The sequence below is a fragment of the Pleuronectes platessa genome, chromosome 4 (genome assembly GCF_947347685.1).
Source record: "Pleuronectes platessa chromosome 4, fPlePla1.1, whole genome shotgun sequence".
NCBI lineage: Eukaryota > Metazoa > Chordata > Actinopteri > Pleuronectiformes > Pleuronectidae > Pleuronectes > Pleuronectes platessa.
In genome coordinates this window covers 25335636-25340921 of record NC_070629.1, presented here as the reverse complement: position 1 = coordinate 25340921, position 5286 = coordinate 25335636, and the positions used below count along the sequence as shown (strand labels likewise).

The 5286-nt window shown below is 39.3% G+C and overlaps 1 long non-coding RNA gene across 1 annotated transcript; it reads right to left on the bottom strand.

Annotated features, from left to right (window-relative positions):
* Positions 1–1408: 1408 nt before the first annotated feature.
* On the bottom strand, positions 1409–4199 carry LOC128438430 (uncharacterized). The gene is made up of 5 exons (XR_008338332.1): positions 4101–4199; positions 3510–3692; positions 2612–2890; positions 1896–2043; positions 1409–1665 (listed from the first exon to the last, which is right to left on the bottom strand). It is a non-coding gene; the product is annotated as an uncharacterized LOC128438430 (long non-coding RNA).
* Between the last annotated feature and the right edge of the window lie 1087 nt (positions 4200–5286).

Genomic DNA, 5286 nt, shown 5'->3' with positions numbered 1-5286 from the left:
TGGTATTTCCTTGCACTTCTACACCATGATATTGTCAGATAAGATGCTGATTACATTAAAGCAGTGAATGCTCTGCTTTAAGCAACATAAACACACAATGATTCAATGGATCTGAAGTAGAATGGGCACATTACATTCTGTAGAGAATGCCTCAGTTATGGAAGTCAGAAAATAACTTTCTTTATCTGAGGTTCCAGTCATTTATAGTCACAGCAAAGCACACAGGTCTGGTTGTCTAAGTGGCGCCCATATCATATTGTTTAAGATGTGTAACATCAAGTTTGTGTTTCAGTGCAAAATTAGTCATTAGTCAAGAGTTCACCTTCTTCTTTACACTAAAATTAGGTGACCCAGATGTTTCACAATGCAATCTGATAAGGTCTTATGAGAAACATTCTTAACATTAAAGAAATCAACACAGAGGATAGCAATATCTGTTTGACTTTAATCCGTAGCTGATAATCAGCGGCCTGACTTATTCAAACACATTAATACTACAATGAATAAGGCAGGGGTTTTCCATCAGAAATCATTTCTGGGACATTAATTTAAAAGATCTCCAGTATAAGCAAATGTATTCTAAAATTGGTTTATATCCAAGTGTGAGGCTGTCCTGGCACATGGAAATAAGATATATATATATTGTTTGTATTAGCTTTCCCTCAGTTTAGTACTTGCACTTCTTGAAAAGCTCTATATAAATAAGATGTATTAATGTTTATACATTGCCCTCTAGTATATGTTTTCCTAAAAGTCACTGTAGATACAGAAATAACAGTATGGTTCAGGTGACAGTAAGTGGAAGCTGAAGGTAATTTCCATGTGCTCAAGAGAAACATAACGTGACGATATAGTTGATTTCTGATAGAAGGCCCTGCCTCATTCATTGTAGTATTAATGTGTTTGAATAAGTCAGGCTGCCGATTACCAGCTACTGATTAAAGTCAAACAGATATTGCTATCCTCTGTGTTGATTTCTTTAATGTTAAGAATGTTTCTCATAAGACCTTATCAGATTGCATTGTGAAACATCTGGGTCACCTAATTTTAGTGTAAACAAGATGGTGAACTCTTGACTAATGACTAATTTTGCACTGAAACACAAACTTGATGTTACACATCTTAAACAATGATATGGGCGCCACTTAGACAACCAGACCTGTGTGCTTTGCTGTGACTATAAATGGCTGGAACCTCAGATAAAGAAAGTTATTTTCTGACTTCCATAACTGAGGCATTCTCTACAGAATGTAATGTGCCCATTCTACTTCAGATCCATTGAATCATTGTGTGTTTATGTTGCTTAAAGCAGAGCATTCACTGCTTTAATGTAATCAGCATCTTATCTGACAATATCATGGTGTAGAAGTGCAAGGAAATACCATTACGTTATGATCAATGTCATTTATTGTGCACAAACATTATATTAAGGCATCTGCTGGAAATGTTATGATCAACAATTCTCATGCAAAAAATACTTTAAAAACTACACAAATAGTGTTTTGGAGAGGGGGGTTTCAGAGGGAGGGGGCAGCTCTGGAGAAAGGTCTGTCAATCCAGGTCTGCTGCTTGGTGTGATGGAGACATGAGGTTAGCATCAGGAGCGGAGGCTGCAGGAGGGACCGTGGAGCTGAGGCACACCTGTACTGCTTCTCTTGAGAAGAACTGAAGGACACAAACAAACCATAGTGTTAAATTATGAAGATGGTTCCCTCTGATTTTTTTTTAACATAAACGTCAGACAGGCCACTAAAAACTAAAAATGCTGAAGCTAACAGCTACCACACAGCAAGCTAATGCCTTCCTAAGGCTGCCAGGGAGTAGCATGAGTAGCATTGTAGCAAGAGAGTGTAGCTAATCACAGCCCTCACAGTTCTTCATCAGTGGAGAAGTACCTCGCCATGTTTTCATCTTCAGAGGAGTCATCCAAAGACTGTGCTGCTGTTCCAGAATATGTCAGGCCCGCTGCAGCCTGCTGGGCTTGAACTCTGAGCACGCAGAGTAGGCCCTCACGTCCCGTCTCAGTAAATGCATCAGTACTGCCTGAGAATATATGATAAAAGACAAAAACCTCTCAATTGTGCGTTTGTGTGTATGTATACATACACACATACAAGGCTTTCTTTTCTACAGAAATATTTTTCCTGAGTTGATGACTCTGCTTATTGCCATCTAGAATGTGAAACCAAATATATTTTTTGGTGTACCCATACAAGATGTCCAATGTAACACCAATAAAATCCAATCTACTACACTACGGTTTTAATGCCTCTGCAATAGCGAGTCGCAGGGGGCATTACTGCATGTTTTCGGATTGTCTAACTTTGTATTTGTCTTAAAGTAAAAAGGTCAAGGCCACACTGACCTCATCTTATGGTTTCAGTTGTCAAGAGATACAGTGTCATTTATATGAGAGAAAATATGTAGAAATATGTAGACGGACACTGCTCTGGTTAGCGGAGTCATACAACGCAGTGCGATAATTCTAGTGTAGTTTTTTTGTAATAAATGGGTTATCTATTTTTACAATCTACAAAAAGTTATCTATACATTTGGTCACAGAATGTTACACAAATAAATTGGCATTAAAGTTGGCATCTTGCTGTCTCACCAGTCTGACGATGCAGCTGAAGCGTCCATCAAGGGCTTTCTGCAGGTAATTTGGATTGTTTGTTTCTTTTGACGAGGAGAATAACATGAATTCATACCGATATCAGTTTACAATCAAACCTTTTTGTGTTAACCTTGTTTAAACAGAGTCAAAGGACATTGTACAACAATGACACATATTTTTCCACAGTACCTGTCGTTCACTACTGAACTTCTGACACCCATTACTGGACTGTGTCTTCCTGTAGAGTGGTGATGTTCTCAACGTTCTTTTCACAGTCTGTCAAAACAAAATTAGAGTTACAAATGTTAATGCCCCACAACCCATTGCAGATACGGTTGTATTTGCACACCACATCGGATCAAAACAAAACTGCAGTCTGTGAAACAAGCAGTTTTGGTAGATATAAGGGAAATGCTAATATTTCTACATGAAACATATTCAGTCCCTTAAGCAAAATAACAATGATGGCAGGCCGCAACCTCGATGCCTTCGTCTGCTTTGCTTACAGACTAGTTTGCGGAGTCTCGTGCTGCCGCCCACTGACCGATACATCATCGCTCTTTTCTGAAACTAATGAAGGCAAATTCACACATGTAGACAGAAATAAACAGTATAAATTAAAAGGTGTAAATATTGCTAACATTATGTTTGATGGGGGTCATCATTATACATAACAGAGGAAAACTTTGCACATGTATTCCTTAAATTTACTTGCCTTCCTGTGGAAAAAGTTGTTTTCCTAGTTAAACAATCACAGCAGGGAAGCATGATTGATCAAAATTCTTTCAGTGTGATATTAACTTGTATTTCAGCAAGTGTACTTTGGGGATTTAATAAAAATGTATATTTGGCAAATTATATAAAATGTTTTTTCTGGTATGTAACTTAAAAGTACCTCTTTAATGGTAGGATCATTTCTCTCCCTCATCTTCCTCGTGGTACGTGGATGATGGTAGTGGGCTCAACCCGGCTTCTCTTTCTCTCCAGGCTGCCCTTCCTGCTCTTCATCAAGCAAAACAAACTGTTTGGTCCAAGTTGTTGACGTTAATGAAACTCCTGTAGCTTCACTGGGATCCTCCTTGATTAAAAAACAGAACATAGCAATTGTTTTATAAAATGAATCGCAACTCCATAACATGGAAACATTATTGTCATAGTGCATACTATACATTAAACCAAATTGACCTGATATTGTGGAGTAATGGTAGACAAATACACTCCTTATTAATCTAAAGCATTCATAAATCAAATTCATGTTTATATTTATATTGTAGCGTCCCTCAATGATGAGCTAAGCGTCTTGAACTGCTTTCAACAACCATGTATTCACCTCCCAGGTAGCACAGGCTACCGTGGGCTGAAGCATGTGGCTAACAATGGCGTATTAGCTGATGAACAGCGTCCATAGTGTGGATTGACGGACTCTCTCCGCACTCGGACTGTAAACCTAGATCGTAACGATCTTTAAAAACAATAAACTACTTACCTGACAGAAGGAAGATGACATCGTGGTCTTCCAAGCGCGCCGTGTTTATGACGCAGCCCCGAGTTAAAGGGCTGGTTGTTTACAAATAGGGTTTTTACGACAGCCACACGTCATGTCCGCTCGCGCACTCGGTCCGCTCGCGCACTCGGGCCGCTCGGCTCGCGCCGCTCGGGCCGGTCGCGCACTCGGGCCGGCCTCGGTATAAACAGACTCGCATGATCCTTCTCATTAGAGATGTAATCTAGCCTCAAATATTACTATTATATAACATGAATAACATTCACGATCACTGAAGGACACCACGCAGGGACTGTGATTTAAACACCAAGCTGCGCCCGTGGTGCCATGGCAACCATCATAGCAACGATAAAAACATGCGTGATAACTATTAAAATATTTATCATAAGCACGAACTGGCTGAAGACTGTGGAAGCAAAGACCACATTTCTCGCTAGAAATGGTGTCAGAATGTATTTTTATGCCCAAACTAAGTTACAAAATTATATTTTTATCTGAAAAAACAAGGAATCTCCGCCATGTTTTCCTCTCCGCAGACGGGAGCTTGAGAGTCACGTGACGTGAGAACACGCCAATGCAAAACGATGGGAGGACTAAATGTTACCATCTCACAATCTGAGAGGCCAGATTGTGAGATGGTAACGTCGGTCCAAGTGGACCAACGTTGCCATTGAACATTTTCTGATGAGACTGGGTTGTAAAAATCATACGAGACCTGGCCAAGAAGAAGAGGAAGAGCAGCAGCACAGATTTAACAATAAAAGTCATAAAAAGACAGACACATAGAGGAATTAAATTAGAACTTGATCATATAAAACAGACAAGATTTGACCAGAGCTTTAAACTTCTTCAACATTACAAGGTTTTAAAACTGAAAATCTAATTGTTATTTATTCCATGTGTCACATTCCGAAAGCCGAAAAGCTTTTCCTCCCAATTCAGTCCGGACTTTGGGAAAAACAAAACGAAAGATGTCTTTAAAACAAACAGTTTGACTTCCATTAAATTCCAGTTTCAAAGAGAAGATAAATAGGAAGGAATTCTGCCCAGAACGGTTTTGTAAATGAACACGTGCCAGTGACTGAGGCGACGCACACGCTTTTAAGTAAAGATCACAACACTGATTAAGAGTTTGTAATGACTGTCCATGATACACACTCTCCAGCAT